At 36.0% G+C, this 20,024-nt stretch overlaps 1 pseudogene; it reads left to right on the top strand.

The window, feature by feature from the left end:
* Positions 1 to 15,620: 15,620 nt before the first annotated feature.
* LOC140889146 (subtilisin-like protease SBT4.3) lies at positions 15,621 to 19,761 on the top strand (annotated as a pseudogene).
* Positions 19,762 to 20,024: the final 263 nt, after the last annotated feature.

Here is a 20,024-nt window from a genome sequence, read left to right on the forward strand (position 1 = left end):
CGCAAATGCTAGTCTCAAACTCGAGCGATCCTTATCCTTATTATCGGACGGCTCAATCGACTAGGAACAGTTTAGAATATACAGTGACTATAAGATGTATTTCATGATAGACATCCCCATGTTCTACCACATCTTACATACACTATAGTATATTCAAGGTCTTTATCAAAACAACAATAGTATATCATAATATAACAATATGAAGAAAGATAAAGTCATTGCCATTAAAAAATGTAAATTATATTAAACAAAAGATTGTTTATACAAAGAGTCATCAAAGCCCATAGCCACAAGTTGGCTCACTGGGCACCCACTCTTTCAATCTCCCACTTGCCCTATAGCCAACTAGTCATACTACGTAGACCCATTGCTTCGCGATGTTTGTCAAACAATGGTCCTAGCAAGGGCTTAGTAAGCGGATCAGCGATATTGTCTGCAGAGGCCACTCGTTCGACAGTGATGTCTCCTCTTTCCACAATCTCCCGGATGATGTGGTATTTCCTCAGTACATGTTTGGATCTTTGATGAGACCTTGGTTCTTTTGCTTGAGCAACGGCACCCGTGTTGTCACAGTACACCGGGACTGGACCAACAAATTCAGGAATGATGCCCAACTCTTGGACGAACTTCCTCATCCAAACGGCCTCTTTAGCAGCAGCTGATGCTGCAATGTATTCAGCCTCAGTGGTGGAATCCGCTGTGGTGTCCTGCTTGGAACTCTTCCAAGAGACAGCACCGCCATTGAGCATGAACACAAATCCAGAGGTTGACTTCGAGTCATCCACGTCACTTTGGAAGCTAGAGTCGGTATAGCCTTCCAATTTCAGATCTCGTCCTCCATATACCATGAACATATTCTTAGTCCTTCGTAAGTACTTAAGAATGTCCTTCACGGCTTTCCAATGCATTTGACCAGGATTAGCCTGATATCTGCTCGTGACACTCAGAGCAAATGCTACATCCGGTCTGGTAGATATCATCCCATACATGATACTACCTATAGCTGACGCATATGGTACATGTGTCATATTCTCTATCTCTGCATCAGTCTTGGGACACATAGACTTGGATAAAGAAACTCCATGACACATGGGTAGATGTCCTCTCTTGGACCCATCCATTGAAAACCGTTTCAATATGGTGTCGATGTAGGTTGATTGAGTGAGTCCTATCATTCTCTTAGATCTATCTCTATAGATCTGTATCCCAAGAATGTAGGATGCCTCACCCAAATCCTTCATCGAGAATCTACCTGATAACCATATCTTTGTTGACTGCAACATCCCTACATCATTCCCAATGAGTAGGATGTCATCAACATAAAGTACTAAGAATGTCACAGCATCCTTAACTACTTTCTTGTACACGCACGGTTCCTCCGCGTTCTTGATGAAACCAAAATCTTTTATTGTTTCATCAAATTTCTGGTTCCAACTTCTTGATGCTTGTTTTAGACCATAAATTGATCTCTGAAGCTTGCATACCTTATGCTCGCTTCCCATGGATGTGAACCCCTCCGGCTGCTTCATATAGATTTCTTCCTTAATGTCTCCATTAAGAAAAGCAGTCTTCACATCCATTTGCCATATCTCATAGTCATACCATGCAGCTATGGCAATAAGGATTCTTATGGACTTGAACATTGCAACTGGTGAAAAGGTTTCATCATAGTCAACTCCTTGTCTTTGAGTGTAACCTTTCGCCACCAATCGCGCCTTGTAGGTCAATACCTTACCATCAGGCCCAAGCTTTCTCTTGTAGATCCATTTACACCCTATTGGAACAATTCCATCAGGAGGATCTACTAAAGACCAAACTTGGTTTGTATGCATTGAATCCAATTCAGTCTGCATAGCTTCAAGCCATAAATTTGAATCCGCATCAGAAATTGCTTCCTTGAAGTTTCTTGGATCACATCCAATGTCGGGTTCATCTTGATCCCCTTCAAGAAGAAGACCATATCGAACAGGAGGTCTAGAAGTCCTCTCGGATCTTCTAGGTTCAGGCGTGTCCAGTAATGGTTCCTGAGGCGTAGGATCGTTATTTTGTATTTCGGGTTCTTCTCGAACTTCTTCGAGTTCCATCATCTCGCCTTTCTTATCCAATAAGAACTCCTTCTCCAAGAAGGTGGCATTCCTAGAAACAAACACCTTTGTTTCAGCAGGATAATAGAAATAATATCCGATTGAATTCTTCGGATACCCTACAAAATAACATAAGCTGGATCGACTATCCAACTTATCTCCTACTGTCTACTTCACGTAAGCAGGACATCCCCAAATCCTTAAGTACGAATACTTAGGAGCTTTGCCATTCCATAATTCGTATGGTGTTTTGTCCACTGCTTTAGTGTGGACGTTGTTCAACAACAATACCGCCGTTTCAAGCGCATAGCCCCAAAACGAAGGTGGAAGCTCAGTGAAGCTCATCATGGATCGAACCATGTCCAACAAAGTTCGATTACGACGCTCCGATACACCATTAAGCTGTGGTGTCATAGGAGGAGTCCACTGAGAGAGAATCCCATTCTCTTTTAGATAGTCCAAAAAATCGGTACTTAAGTATTCTCCACCTCGATCCGATCGAAGTGCTTTAATACTTTTACCTAGCTTGTTTTCTACTTCAGCCTTGAATTCTTTGAACTTTTCAAATGCTTCAGACTTATATTTCATTAAATATAAATACCCATACCTTGAATAATCATCAGTAAAGGTAATGAAGTAGGTGTGGCCATATTGAGTCCCAACTCTAAATGGACCACAAACATCTGTATGGATCAAATCCAACAGATTTTGACTACGCTCAGGTTTCCCCTTAAAAGGAGATTTAGTCATTTTTCCTTTTAGGCAGGATTCACAAGTAGGTAGAGAGTTAATATCAGACATATCAAACATGCCCTCTCTCACTAGCTTGTTCATCCTCCTTGAGGAAATATGACCTAGCCTAGCGTGCCAAAGGTTTGCCGGGTTTTGGCTATCGATTTTTCTTTTGTTTGTTGTTGCCGGTTTATCAACATAATTTATTGGAACGTCTTTTAGTTTTAAGTTGTATAGATCGTTTTCAAGTTGTCCATTTCCAATTAAACATTCATTCTTGTAAATATTGCAAATCTCATTCACAAAATTGCAAGAATAACCATCTCTATCTAGCATAGAAACAGAAATAATGTTTTTAATCAAATCTGGAACAAATAAAACATCTCTCAAAAGTAACTTAAAACCGTTCTGCAAAATTAAATAAATATCTCCCACAGCTTTGGATTTATCTCTGGAACCATTCCCGAGCCTTGACTGGGTCTCACCCATCCTTAGCCTATTACTTCTTGTCATCATTTGCAACTCATTGCAAATATGAGATTTATATCTGGTATCCAATACCCAAGAAGTAGTATTAAGAAAAACATTTATTTTAATGTAAAACATACCCTTTGCAGTTCGTAACTACTTGAGTTTTTCCTTGCAGTTACGTTTCCAATGACCGGGTTTCTTGCAGTGATGGCAAACTTGTTTAGACTTGTCCAATTTTGCATGTAACATTTGGCCTTGAGATCATGGTCCAACCATTTCTCTAGTTCGGCCAACCTTTCGGTAGTTACATCAGCCGGGGCTGTTTTCGGAGAAGCCTTTTCTAACACTTAGAAAATCTTTACCGAACTTAGGACAATCTTAACTTATGGAATCATTCTGTATTGTTTGCGCCAGTAAGTTTGTTTTGTTGGAGAATAGAAACATGTGGATTACTGAGATGAAACAGACAATTATCGGTGATTGTTTAAGAAATTTACTAAGACATAAAATAGGCGAAATTTATTTTATGAATCTCACTCCCACTATTTTAACGATTTCACTACCCTCTAGTGAAAACGGGAAACTTTTTCCTTAGTGAGAACATGGAGTCCAATTGACAAACTTATGGTCCCGAATAATATCAGCCAACCATAATTCTCAAAAGGTAGAACCCAATTGCTTCCAAAGCAACCCCCATGTATTTACCTCATGTCCAATAAGGGCCCAATAATATGACGTCGTTTATAGTGACATGTCAAGATGACCCATCAATATTAAGTTGTGATGGACGGTCGCCATGTGGATCCCCCAATAATATGAGCCGATCCCATGGGATTTCCACCCAACTTACAACATGTGTCGATCCAATGTACAGCTTTCCGACGGACGGGCTCCCCCAATAATATGAGCCGGATCGTATCCGCGGGTAGCATCACATACATTGACCGTTGATGGAAGGTAGGAACATTTAAACAAATTTAAATTTCCTTTATTTATCTTGATATCAATTTTAAATCATATTTAAAATGAGGGATTTTTAATTATGAAAATTTGTCTCATCATTTTTCAATTTATTGTATGCTTGCCGGATTCATACAATTATGTCTAAAACATGCATACAATCATAATATCATATATTATATATAGGATGATCGATTCCATTTCTAATTGACTCGTGGTTGCCAATCACGAGTCTTAGTCCAATCCTAGGTAATATGCAGTATGCAATGCAATCCTATTACATTAGCTTCCAATTTACATTTCTTCGTCTTTATTGTCTGCTGGGCCCACCATCTTCAAATTTTGATCTCCCACTAAATCTAATGTATTTACAATAAATAGCAATGACAAGTAGGGGATACATTTTAGGGGTGGGAACGGGCCATAAACCATGCCCACTTTTATTACATATGACATTCATATTGGGCCATAAACCAGGCCCATTAATAAAACCAACAACAATAAAACAAATGTAAATTCCTAACATACACCTACAAAATTGGTCATGGCAATCGATCATCCTTATCCAATAACATTTAATTCAAAATTAATTTATTGGATATCATGCATATGGCAATTTAAATTTAAACAGGATAAAATCATATTTTATATATAAAATCATATTTTACATATAAAATCATATTTTACCTTTTATTAAATAAAATCATATTTTATCTACAGAATCTAATTTTATAGATAAAATCATATTTTACTTAATATATACATAAGATCAAATCTTATCATCAATTGTACCAAAAATAATTGATTTCAAAATTCAATTTAAGGATAAAATATTAAAATTTTCCAAAAATTCAAATTTATCCAAAAATCAATTTTAAAATTTTCGGACTCGAACAATTCGATCCGATGCCTCGTGAACCAATCAAAAACAATTTTTGACCGGACCAAAAATAAAATTTTAACACATTAAAATTAATTAAAATAAAAAAAATAATTTTTTCCCGCGGGCCGCCCGGGACACTCCCGGGCCGGCCCGCAACCGTGGGCGCGGGCCGGGGCAGCCCGGCAGCCCCTTTAGGGCAGCGACAATCGCTGCCCTGGCGGCGCCGAGCGTCGCCCTGGGCGGCGCCATGCGCCGCCCTGGGCAGCGCCGAGCGCTGCCCTGCGCTGCGCTGAGCGCCGCCCTTGGGCGGCGACGTGCGCCGCCGTGGGCGGCGCCGTGCACCGCCCGGGGCAGCGACCGTCGCTGCCCCACCGGGCAGCGATCCAATCGCTTCCCGGGTTTTGCCCGAAATTTTTTTTTTTTTTTATTTAAAATATTTATTTTGTTTTAAAAAACCAAGACTCAAAAATTTTTGTACAATCGATTAATTTAATCGTTTGATCTGAGCAACCTGGCTCTGATACCACTGTTGGAAAACTGGCGTTCAGATCAATCACGATTGATACCCGGTGCAGCGGAAGTTTAAAATTTTTAGTATGGAACAATTCCATAGTGTGGGTATCAACCGTTTAACGATTAAATTATAAGTGTGTGTAAAATTAAATAACAATTATTAAATTTTACCTTCAATCTCGAAGCGAGATTATTGGACACCACACAGATTTCTCTACGCTTCTTGTATCTCCCTGGAACTGATGAACAAGCTTTCCTTCAATCAGGTCCACGAATGGAGGTTTAATCCCTCTGATAGATTGCACTAGAAAATCTATCAGAAGTTTTCTGCGAAGAGAATAAACGAATTTGATTCGCTATTCCAGACTGCAATTCAAAATCACAGACCGGAATTTCTCAGACAGAGAGAGGGAGGGTGTTCGGCCGAAATATTTGAGAGAGAGGCTAGGGTTTCGAAATTTTTCTCTCAAAATTATGACCTGTTGTCTCTAATTTCTGTACTGCAATAACTTATTTATAATGCAGGCCACTAACAGCTTAGGGCCCATTAGTCATAAGTTGAGGCCCGACAAGCAAAGCCCGTTCAGAAATTAATATAAAATTCATCGTGACTCCGATTGATAAACCGATTTTACCAATGTGCACAGAAACCATTTCTGCACATTTTAAAGTCAAGATAAATTTTCCTGAATCCGAATTCAGTGGTTTCCAAAAATGTCCATCCCTATGTCATTTTAGGAAATCCTACTCCCTTACTCTTATTTAAGAAGTCCAACTTCTTTATTCATTAAATTTAACTCTTTAAATTTAACTATCTCAACGGGGATTAAAACTCCATTACACTGTGTGACCCTCAATGGTTCAGGGATACAGCTAGCCGTGGGCTCACAACTCCTTGTGACTCGGAACAACGATTTCTGACTTGCCCAACGAATCATGGTAAAGCGCCTAGCAACATCGCCCCATGATTCCCTAGGTATCACTGATAGTGCCTACAAGAACCAATAGATTTTGGTTAGCGTACAGTACGGTCCCTTCATCCATATATCCCGATCGAATCAACAACCATTGGTATATCGAGAGTCGCTCAAGATTCGATAACTATGCAATACATCTTGAAGATCAAATTAGTGACATCGCATGTGCTACTAAGAAACCATTTCTTAAATCACATCAAGTACTCTGGCCAGAGATTCGTCACACTAATATCTCCTCAGATCGCATAGGATATCCACACTCGCAAGTATGTGGTGAATCCTTGACAACAATGCATCGACTCCTATATGTGTTGTAACTGTACCCAATCCCGACACCTGATGACCCCCATAGAGTCGGTAAACGAGTCAAAGCACAGTACTAGCATATAGAGTCTCCATGATGTTTCAAGTAGTAAGGACTAATGGTGTACAACCAAAACCGCGGACTTTATCCACTCGATAAGTGATAACCACTTGGAAAGTCCGGATAGGGTAGTTCGATTATTCATCCTATGAATATCCATTTGCATGCTTCGAACATCTCCATGTTCCCTACCAATGAAACGTGGTACTCCGCATCGCAAATGCTAGTCTCAAACTCGAGCGATCCTTATCCTTATTATCGGATGGCTCAATCGACTAGGAACAGTTTAGAATATACAGTGACTATAAGATGTATTTCATGATAGACATCCCCATGTTCTACCACATCTTACATACACTATAGTATATTCAAGGTCTTTATCAAAACAACAATAGTATATCATAATATAACAATATGAAGAAAGATAAAGTCATTGCCATTAAAAAATGTAAATTATATTAAACAAAAGATTGTTTATACAAAGAGTCATCAAAGCCCATAGCCACAAGTTGGCTCACTGGGCACCCACTCTTTCAAGAATCAACATCAAAGAAGGTATAATTACGACATCCCGAAGTAGGGACTTTGAAACTCAAAAACGATTATCTTTGAGTTGGCCCGCAAAAAAATCACATACTTGTTTATGTTTTGATTTGATTGTGGTGTTGTCGATCCATCTCAGGTAGTGGATCTTTAAATTTGAGTTGATATGATGTTATATCGAATTGATTCTAAGCCAAGGTTGCGGTTAACCTTATTTGCGAGTCGTTTAAGAATTCGTTAGATGGATATCCATGTCAAGATCAGTTATGAATCTTGATGGCTTTGAAGTTATGTGAATCAATTCGTATTTAAAGCGTTTGAGCACTCTATTTGTTGAGTCGAGTTTGAAATAGAGTTAATATGATTTATTTAACGCTTTCGATATGTTGGTTATACTGAGAATTATATCTCACCGGAGTTTATCCGGCTGTTGTCTTGTTTTGTATGTGTGCATGACAACAGAGAGGGCTGGAGCTGATCATCGATGTCATTGACAGCTGGAAGAGAGTCTAGCACATGAGGGTTCGGGTTGTAGATGATGTTTTACATGTTAGAAGCATGGAACCTTAGAACTTGTGGGTTTTGGAATACATGTATGAAACTTGAGATAGATTATGTCTTTTATCATTTCTTTAGCGACTTGTGCGATGTAATAAATATATGTATAGATGCTTGAGACCTTGTTTATATTAATATGCATGATTTGGATCTTTTATATCATGTTTTAGACTTGAGTTTGATGAATTGGAAGGAGTTGAAGGGATCAAATTTGCGGACAAAGAACAAGGCAAGTTTCTGCTCCAGGAGGCGCCCCCGCGGTAATTTTTGACGGCTCGCGTGCAGCCTGGAGATTAGCCTACTGTTTTGGAAAAAAACAGGGGCGCCCCCGCGGTAGTTTTTGGCGGCGGGGGCGCACCCCTTTTTGAAAAAAAAAAAATAAATTTTTAGATCCTTTCTTTCCTTATTAGTTTAATGATGTTTATTCATTAAATGCCCTTAAAATTTGAGATTAGCAACCTGAGGCCCCACTACATCTTAGAAACTTTGGTTTTTTAGCTTATGTTCATGTAAATCAAGGTAAAATAAACCCAAGAGCTAAGAAATGGATATTTCTTGGTTATCCTATTGGTGTTAGAGGATATAAAGTGTGGTTTCTTGATGAGTTGAAATGTGTGATCTGTAAAGATGTGCTTTTGAATGATAATATTTTTTTATAAAACTAACATGTTGTCTCATGAATTAGCCAGCTCTAAACAAGCTAAGCAGATGTTTCAAGATTGTGACAGGGAACAACTTGACAGTGAGAACTCATACAAGGATACTATAGCAGATTCAAATACAGTTAGAGTTACTCACAATAAAACTGAAGTTTTTATGATATTAAGCAAGATGGTAACCAACATGATCATGCTACTGATGAAAACAAAGGCTCAAATCAAGATGTGAGTACTAAAGTTACTGATCACAGTGAGAAACTTGATGATTATCTTCTTACAAGAGATAGAGTTAGAAGACAAATAAAGTCACCATCAAGATTTGCATCTTCAGAGTTCACAGCCTTTGCCCTTAATGTTGTTGATTTCTTATATCTTTAAGAACCTACAGACCTTTCTGAAGCCCAACATAGTAAAAACTGTTCTCACTGGAAAATAGTTATCCAAGAAGAATTTGATTCATTAACCATGAATAATATCTGGATTTTAGTTGATAGACCTAAGAATAGAAGAATCATTGGTTGTAAATGGATCTTCAAGAAAAAACAAGGTATACTAGGGGTTGAGATGCCTAGATTCAAAGCTAGACTTGTAGCCAAGGGATTCTCCCAAGTTGAGGGTATTGATTATAATGAGGTGTTTTCTCCAGTAGTAAAACACACATCAATACAGATTCTTCTGGCCATCACAACAATATTATACATGGAATTAGAGCAGCTGGATGTCAAGAATGATTTCTTACATGGAAATCTTGATGAAGAAATTCTGATGTCTCAACCAGATGGCTTTATAAAGAAGACACAAGATGGGAAATCATGCCTTCTGAAAAAATACTTATATGGTTTAAAGCAGGCTCCTAGACACTGGTATAGGCGCTTTGATGATGTCATGTTGCAGCAAGGTTTTAAGAGATCTAATTTCGATAGTTGTGTGTATTTCAATGAACTCCAAAATGGTTCTTACATCTATCTATTAATCTATGTGGATGATATGTTGATTGCTTGCAAAGATAAAAATAAAATACAGAGATTGAAATAATTAGTGAGCATTGAATTTGAGATGAAGGATCTTGAGTCAGCAAAGCAAATCCTTGAAGTTTAAATTATAAGGAACAGAAAGGCAGACACCTTAGATTTATCCTAAGAGAGATACATTGATAGGTTGATGAATATTTTTTACATGAAAAATGCTAAAACAATCAATACGTCCATTGGAGCTCACTACAAGCTCGTATCAGTTACTGAAAATATTGAAGAATTGGAGCTTCAACATATGAAACATGTACCAAATTCTAAATTAGTGGGTAGCATCATGTATTTGATGGTTTCTTCAAGACTCGATATATCATATGCATTAGGATTACTCAGTAGGTTTATGAGCAAACCAAGCAGAGATCATTGGCAAGCTGTTAAGTGGCTCTTCAAATGTGGAAACCTCGGGTGCTAATCTCAATTATCGATCACAATCAATAAAAAATATGATAATAAAACAACATGGCTTACAAGTAATCAATCTGATTAAATAAGAAAAAGAGTAAAGCCATAAAAAAAATTTAAAAACAAGGTGCCTCGCTCGAGCGAGCGCTATTCTGGCCGACCCCAATTCGGATTCGCTCGAGCGCAGGTTCATGTGCTCGAGCGAGCTCTGTGCTGCCCGAAATCCTAAAACTGGTTCTTTTGCTGTCAAAATGTACTTCTATGTTGTAATTCAACATTTAATCATCCGAAACAAATCTAGGATGATCCAAATACGAGATACAAAGCTAGAACATGCATTTCTAAACATCATAACTTCATACACGATTCCTAGAAATGTAAAACAACAAGTTCCAAATCTGATTTCCTATTCTTAAATCATTCTAACATTAGCAATACATAATATGACAACAAAAAGACATCTCGATTTCTTAACCCAAGTCTCCAATTCTAACTTCTTCAATCTTGAGCTATCCATGTCTCGTCTGACTCGTTCCTGCCCAACCTATTGCAATGCACACATACAAAAACAAAGCAATAGCCGGATAATTTCGGTGAGAAATACATCTCGGTATGAAATACATGTATATATAACAATTAAACATATCAGTCGCATATTCTATTATCACAAATCATTCAATTCCTATATACCCTTACCTACTGGATTCCTTTCAAAGAAAACAATATCATAAAGACACAGGTATAAGTTAAAGGGTAAAATATTTCAATCTCGCAGAATCGATAGTTTTATAAATCATCTCTTTTGGATCCCGGGAAAAGAATATGGCTATAAATCAAGCCTCCCACCTACGCTCCCGCTCGAGGTGGTAACAAGCACTTATTCCCTGGACTGTGAACACTATATAAGGAATTCTGGAAATAGGAACTCAAATCTGATTCCTAGCCTCACATATATAAGTCCACCACGTCCAATATTTTTTTTTCGATTCTGCTTTTGGTGTTTCGAAAGAATTGTGGATCAAGAGGAATACATTTCAACTCTATCAAAAATTTACCACATTCAAATCACTCATATGCTTCAAAAAAAAATCACTCATAATAATCTACACAAATCAATCTTAAATAAAAAAGAATGTTTAATTAAACAAAATCATTTATTAAGCAACAAGATCAACTAAATCAAGTAGATCAAGTAAGTCATATAAGATCAAGAAAGATCAACTAAACATGCATGTATGTGATTTAATAAACTCAAAAACCACCACGTTCTCGAGTTATTCTATCTGTCGAGTCTAATGTCAAATCATATCTTTAATTTGAACTCAAACCTCTCAAACTTTCACTTCTTGATCAAATACAAGCTGTCCAAAACTCTGCACTTCCTTTCAAAACTGTTCACTCAACTCTTGCTAATCCGATGTCTAGTTGATTCATTTTGCTCAACTCTTCAACAACTCGAACTCAACGATTCGACGTCGATAATTCTCAACTTCAATCTGAAATACAAGTTATGCAATCTCAACATCAGCTTTCAATCTTCTAAACCCCATCAAAGCTCAATCACAATCTACAACTTGATCAACTAACCAAAACTCAACCGGCGGCGTAACGATTCGAAACCAGAAATTCTAAAAGCATAAACATCATTATAAAAATGATCTAAACCCAATATCCATCTCAATACATCATCAAAATCTCGAAAATAGCATCTCACATTTTTCAGAAATTCATCAAACGTAAACAAACGGCGTAACGGCTTGAATTCGATAATTCCAAAAGCCTATTCATCAAGATTTCTTTGATCTAAACTCAATAACAATCTCAATTTATCAGTATATTCACGTGAATGACAGCCTCAAATATCCAGAAATTTCAGAAATATTCAATAAATGAAAAACATGTCCAAACGACGATCTTTTCGCGATCCAACTTAAATATGCTATCGTCGTATATACTAGAACACGTTTATACAATCAAATCTTAATTCTAACAACATCACCAAAATTAGAACATGGTAGAATTTAGCCAAACTTACGTCAAAACGTAGCACTCGACGCCGTGATCGCAAATATACTATTTATTTTGAATTCTACCAGGCGGATTGAATTCTATCAATTTTTGGAAAATGAAAAATCTGCTTTTCTTCTTCTTCCTTGGCTGAAATCTCAACTTCTGCTGCTGAATCTGATGGAGTTACACGTTAGTATCTATTCATGACATGTGTAATTCCACTTTCCTTAGGAAATTGCATTTTGGCCCCTAAAACTTCAATATTTGAAATTTGGTCCTTCTTCAATTATTTACATCTAATTTAATCATTTTTAATTCTACAATCAACATTTAAATCTTAAATCCCATAATATTTCAATTCAAATATTTTATTCTTTTAATTTAAGAATCCCGGAATTTAAATCTCAATATCCGTAAAATCTCAAATTAAATATTTCCGAATCAAAAATTAAATCTCTAATTTCCATAAATTCTCAAATAATATTTTTCCCAAATTCAAAATTTAAATCTCAAATTTCGTAATTAATAACTTAATATTTTTAGGCCTTACATCAGATATCTTAAGGGTACATCCCAACTGAAGTTAGTCTACTCTGGAATTGGAAATCCTTTAAGCAAGGTTACAGGTTACTATGATTCTGATTGTGCAGCAGACCTTGATAAAAGGAGATCGATTTCAAGTTATATCTTAACAGTTGATTGTAATGTAGTAAGCTGGAAGTCAAGCCTACAACATGTAGTAGCTCTGTCTACAACTGAAGCTGAATACATTTCACTTACAGAAGTTGTTAAGGAATGGATGTGGATTAAAGGTTTCATTGAAGAGATGATATTTTATCAAAAGTTTGTAACTATCTTTTGTGACTCTTAAAGTGCCATACATCTATCTAAGAATGAAGTATTTCATGAGATAACCAAACACGTAGATCTTCGTTTTCACTTTGTAAGAGACATCATTTCTGTAGGCCAAGTTAGAGTACAGAAGATTGATACAACTGTTAATCTATCTGGTATGTTAACTAAGGTAATTCCTGTGAGCAAAATCTAAGATACTTTAGGTATGTTCAACATAATGGAGTAGCTGATCCCACTGTTACATTGGAATACTAGTGGAATCTACTGTGTTTTACTTATATGAGCCAAAGGTGGAGATTTGTAGAGTATTTAAGTTGACTCATATTTGTTGACCTAATTGGATGGCTGGGATTAAAACATGAGTTTGAGGCTCATCCATCGGATCTCATTCATTCTTAATTGTATATTAATTAATGGCAGTTAGGGAGTTATTTAAGCATGATTATATTCCAGCTACTCCCTAACTTCTCCCCTTGACTCATCTGATATCCCAAAAGAAATCGAATACTTTGATATTGGGGCAAAGCTGGAGATCCTCTGAGCTTGAAGATTTCGGTGTATACATGCTCAAGAAGTCATAGAAGAAAGCGGTTCTAGCTTGTTCCTTCTTTTACTTTCTATATATGAGCGTGTGTATTGTTTGAAGTCTCGAAGAGGATTGAGACGATTGTATAAACATCTTAGTGATAGTAGATTTCATTGGAGTTCTCCAAGAACCTTCGATGTAGGGTAATTCAAAACCCGAACCAAGTAAAATTCTCGTGTTCTTGATTGTGTTTTGTTTATTATTGCTATTGGTTGTATTCTCAACAGTTCGATTCCAAATGATTGCAAGGAGATCACTACTTCCGTTTTATACACTTTTTTTCCACAAATCTTGTGTTTAAAAAAAAAATTTTACTCTACATCGTCTATTAGAATTAATAGATTCAAGCATAAAAAAAAAAAACCAACTATAAAATTCAAGTAATACATTGTCATTTTTTGAAGATAATACATTATCATAACAAAACCATCGATGTTTTGCTCATCATGTATAGAGGTTTTTTTAAAAAATATATATATAATTTTATTGTTAACAATGAAATAATAGATTAATTTTTAAATCCATATCTTACTTATGTAATTTACATGTTAGTTATATAAGTTAGAATGAATTTTAAATGACACAATTATGTGAACTTGAATTTCATCCTAATTAATAGTAAACAATGTATAACATGAAATGAATATATTTAAAGTTTATGGTTTTATTTATTTAAATAACATAATATATTTAAATACATTTGAAAGATTTGAATTTGAAATACTTTCGTCTAAATGTAACCTTAGTGATTTCCTCTGTGAATATAATATCATTAACTTATTATAAAGAACTTGGTTCCATTTGGACAAATATTCTTAGTCTGTTATTTGTGAAAAAAAAAACTCAAAGTGTGTTTTACAAGAAGATTTTTTTTAGAACAAAAATTTTAAATTTTTTTCTCCAACTATAATTTTTAAAAAACACGTGAAATTAATTTGATGATTTATTTAATAACTTGATATATTACTGAAGAAAATAAATTAATTTATCGGGGGAATAGGATATGATATGATATGATATCAATAAAAATGTAAAGACATTTATTTACTTTTTTAGAAAAATAAAGACATTAATATTTTCCTTAGAAAGAATAAAAACATTGATTTGAACTATTATTAATAATTATAACATAAAAAGAATATGACATCATATTTTTATTTCTGAATTCATTAATTTGTACCATAATTGTCTAATATTTACGGCATTTAATCTGTTACAAACTTACAGGAAATCCTATTCCAATTTTTCCGTTGACCAAAATTAACAAAATCAAAGCACATATTTTGGCAACTCAGTTATATTCACATGAAATCCAAGTTCAAGATAAGCAGTTTTAACTTTGATTTAGAAAAGACGGGGGAAATTATAAATTTGGTCTTATAATTTATTTATTTCCTATTTTCATCCTCCATTTATCGAATTCCAGTCCTAGTATGTTATGTTTGTTTTATTTTTTGAAAATTTTAGTTGAGGTAACGCGTAGACACTTTCAAATAAAGAAGACTAAAATTAGAAAACAAATTATCAATGTTTCTAAAAAAACTATGAAAGATTCAAGAATACAGCACAATTAATACAATACATCGTACCAAAATCCCAAAATAAAAAGTATAAGCATGGAAAAAGTAATTTTCCCTAAAAAAAAAATGAAAATCAACATTTTGAGAATACATGGGATCCAAAATAAGGATACACTTAAGTCAGAGAAGAAAATCTTAATCAATTCAATTACTAGAATCAAGCCCTTGAAATGAAATAAGCTGAATCTAATTTGAAACAAAATTTTCATTTCCTTTAAGAATGTAAAAAAGCCAAGACAAGTACACACAGACATATTCATAAGTCTCACATTTCAATCCATCAACAATGCCAATGCGCCGAGTGCTGCAATCTCTCAAATTTTCCTCTGTTTTTTTTTCTCTCTGTGTTCTATGTGGGATAATATTATGTCATGCTTCGGATGATCAAGAGAGGAAGATTTACATAGTGTACATGGGACATATCGGGGAGAACGAAGAATCGTCATCTTCCACATACCACTCGAGCATGCTTCAAGATGTTGTTGACAGCAGGTATAATAAACTTGTGTAAAATTTTGAAAAATTAAAAGATATGGGATTGTAGAAAAAAACGAATTTTTCATTTTCGTGATTTGTTCTTGTTTCTATAAGGGTTGGAGGTCAATCATTAATAAAAAGTTACGGTCGGAGTTTCAATGGATTTGTTGCCAATCTCACGGATGAAGAGCGGGAAAAGTTGGCGAGTAAACATCTGTTCTCTTAGTTTTCATATAATTTGTCTTCTTATCCTAAAAGTGCTTTGCCTTAAAAGATACAATTGATCAGTTACATGGAAGTGCATGTAATGTCTTAAAAATTAAATCCAGGTAAGGAAGAAGTGGTATCGATTTTCCCTAGTAAAGCTCAACAAGATCATGGGATTTCATGGGACTCCACAAAAATTCTCATCGAAATCCAACTGTTGAGAGCGACACGATTGTTGGGGTAATTGACACCGGAATATGGCCGGAATCAGAGAGTTTTAGTGACAAAGGTTTCAGCTCTCCTCCAAAGAAATGGAAAGGAGAGTGTAAAGGAGGACAAAATTTCACCTGCAACAAGTAAAATCCCTTTTTTCAACGTCATGCCCTTCCCGTTCTTGAGAAGTTGACAATATGTTTTGTGCTTGCAGCAAACTAATTGGAGCCCGATACTACAACTCCTTAAAGTTTTCGGATGTTGATTTGGCAAGGGATGTAGAAGGCCACGGATCTCATACCGCATCCACAGTAGCTGGTAACGCAGTTAAGAACACCAGTTTTTATGGCATTGCTAATGGGACTGCAAGAGGAGGGGTGCCGTCGGCTAGAATCGCTGCATATAGAGTATGTTTCCCTGATCATGGGTGCCAGTCTTCCGATATATTAGCTGCGTTCGATGATGCTATAGCTGATGGAGTTGATATCATAACCGTCTCTCTCGGTTACCGTTATCCACGTAAACTGGATGAGGACGAGATTGCAATCGGATCATTTCATGCTTTACAAAAGGGTATTTTAGTAGTACAATCAGCAGGGAATAAAGGTCTTGGTCGGATCACAAGTGTCGCTCCATGGATTTTCACGGTTGCGGCTAGCATTAGTGATAGAGGTATCATCACCAAAGTGGTTCTTGGGAATGGAACTGCAATTTCGGTATGCATGTTCTTAAAAAATATATGGAATCATATCTAAACTTTTCTGAGCTCCCGTATTGATGAAATTTTACCTTATCTTACAGGGAAAATCGGTCAATGCTTTCGACTTGAAGGGGAAGAGTTTTCCCTTAGCATATGGGCAAGAAGCCTCAAGCACATGCACCGAACCAGATGCTGAGTTTGTTGACTAAATTCCCATTGTTGTTCAAAAACATGCACATCAAATTTTAATTTTCTGTTTTAAAATTTCAGGTCCTGCTTACCAAATTGTTTAGATGAAACAAAAGTAAAAGGCAAGGTTGTGCTTTGCAACGAAAACATCGTCCCAGAAGTTATCCGCTCTGGAGCAGTTGGTACAGTCGTACCGCCGACAAGAGCTCCTGATGTTTCCTTCATCGTTCCAATCCCCATTTCTTCTATAAGTACGCCACACTTCCATGACATCGAAGGCTACTTCAACTCCACAAAGTACTGAACCCCTGTCACGTTTCATTCAAAATTCGATAGAATATCTCGGGTATGACAATATATTTACTAATCAATAGTGCAATGCAGGAATCACACGGTGGACATACTCAAGAGCGAACTTGTGACGAATCTTAACGCCCCTTCTGTTGCTTCCTTTTCTTCAAGAGGCCCAAATGTCATTTTTCCAAATATTTTGAAGGTACATAGTAAAAACTTACGGTCATTACAACATTTTAAAGAATGTGTATATTAATACATAGGAATGGAATTGTATATGCAGCCTGATGTAACAGCCCCTGGAGTTGAAATCTTGGCTGCATTTTCACCTTTAGCTTCACCATCAGAGAACTCCCAAGACAAGCGATCCGTGAAATATAGTATATTATCCGGGACATCAATGTCTTTCCCTCATGTCGCTGGCGCGGCTGCATACGTTAAATCACTCCACCCTGATTGGTCCCCTTCTGCAATCAAATCAGCTCTCATGACGACCGGTGATACAATTTCCATCGACTGAAATTTAAATATGGTGTAGTCTCGTTATTGCTTTGGTATGCTAACTGCTTTTCTTCCCTTTCTTTTATCTCATAGCATGGAGAATGAATGCCACCAATGATCCAAATGGCGGATTTTCTTACGGAGCAGGTCATATCAATCCTATCGAAGCCGTTGACCCCGGCCTCGTGTATGAGATCACACCAGTTGATTATATCAAATATATTTGCAACTCCGACTATGATGAGTCAAGGTTTAGCAAAATATTAGGAACAAGCATCATATGTCAAGATATGAAATTGACATCCAACGATCTGAATTATCCAGCAATGACTTTTCAATTCCTTTCTAAAAGTTTCGTGAGCACACCATTCTCAGCACAGTTCAACAGAACAGTAACAAATGTAGGATCAACCAATTCAACATACAAGGCAATCACCAGCACTAGTTCGGATTATAACATCACCGTGACGCCTAACGTTCTAGAATTTACGGCACTGACTCGAAAACAATCATTTGTAGTGTCAATCAATGGGAAGATAGATTACAAGAGAAAGATATTTGCATCACTGGAGTGGTCTGATGGCGTTCATACTGTCAGGAGTCCTATCGTGGTATATCGAGAATACCTTATTTAGACCAATTTGTATCTAACTAATGCTTATTACATGGAAAATATGGGTGCTTTTTCCCTCTAATATCAACTTAATTTAAGCTCTTCTTTGAAATTATGTATGTATTTATTTTTTCTTTCATCCTATAATTAAATTGCTTTGAAATTTTCTTACATTGGTATCTTGAATCCCTTATTGGGTTGGGATATATTTGTAACTTATACAATCTTATATCGTTACAAATTAGGAGTGGTCGGATGATGTTCATACTATCAGGACTCCTATCGTGGTATATTCAAAATGCCTTCGGGTCATTTAAATAAATGACCTTAGTTGGTCTTTAATTTTGGTCAAATGACCTTAAAATTTTTTTAAAGTCAATGACCTCCATTTTGATTAAAATTTGGGTATATAGTTGACCGACGTTAAAAAAATAGTTGACCGACGTTAAAAAAAACATACCCCTATTTTTTATTGGGATATTTGGGTATATAGACCTGGTCAACCATTTTTAAAAAAAAATGACCTCCCCAAATGTATTTGAAATACACTGCAGGAGGTCATTTGTTTAAAAAAAAAAATAGTTGACCGAGGTTAAAAAAAATACCCCTCCATTTATCTATATTTAAACATAACTAATTATTATACTTTTTAAAAATAAAATAATAAAATTAATATATTTTAATTAATGTGATTGGTCAAATTTAAATTAATACGTATATGTTGGCTCTCTCTCCTATTTTCTCTTAGTTGATATGTTTTTTCTCTTCTTCACTCCCGTTGCTTTCTTCTTCTCTTCTCATTTTCATTCACTCAATGTGACTTCTTTTCTGGGCTCCATTCACAAGCTAGAAATACATATTTTTCTCTAATTATTTTTGTAAGTTTGTATGTTGATTTTGTGATGGTCTTCTTTTCTTCTCTTCTGATTGTCATTCACCTTGTATGATTTATTTTCTCCATTCGTAAGCTATAAAGATTTTGTGATGGTCTTCTTGTTTATAACATTGGTCTCTTATGGTCATATTGATTGTGTTGTTGGTGGCTCAAATTTTTGTGATGGCAGTCTTGACTGATTTTCCCATATCATGTAATGGTTGTTCGTACTTAGATAATGGTTCAGTAGTTATGTACTTTGATCAGTGTGATTATATCATGGTAGTCGTGGATGGTCTCCGTAGTTTTATAATGGATTTTCATAGTTATATGATGGTCTCCTAGCCTTTTCGTTGATGGTCTCTGTAGTTTTATAATGGTCTCTCATAGTTATATGATAGTCTCTAGCCTTGTTGTGGATGGTCTCTGTAGTTTTAACATTAATTTTGTTTTTTATGCAGGATGTCCACGACATATATTTGTGAATATGATCACTAGTGGTCGGCCAACATTATAATGGTCGCATGGCCGCTAATGGTCTATGATGGTCATTTTAGTTGTCTAATGGTCGTCCGACATTGTAATGGTTGCATAGTTGTCACTGATGGTCTCTAAAGCGGAGCTGGTTCTGGTCCAGTGTGGGCACTTGCCTAGACTGGGCCCAAAAAAAAGGGATATATAGGCCTAGTTAGTAGTTAGATATCTGCCCAGTAATTTTTTTTAAAAAAAGAATTGTTAAGCCCACTAC

This window comes from Henckelia pumila, chromosome 3, assembly GCF_033568475.1.
Source record: "Henckelia pumila isolate YLH828 chromosome 3, ASM3356847v2, whole genome shotgun sequence".
Taxonomy (NCBI): domain Eukaryota; kingdom Viridiplantae; phylum Streptophyta; class Magnoliopsida; order Lamiales; family Gesneriaceae; genus Henckelia; species Henckelia pumila.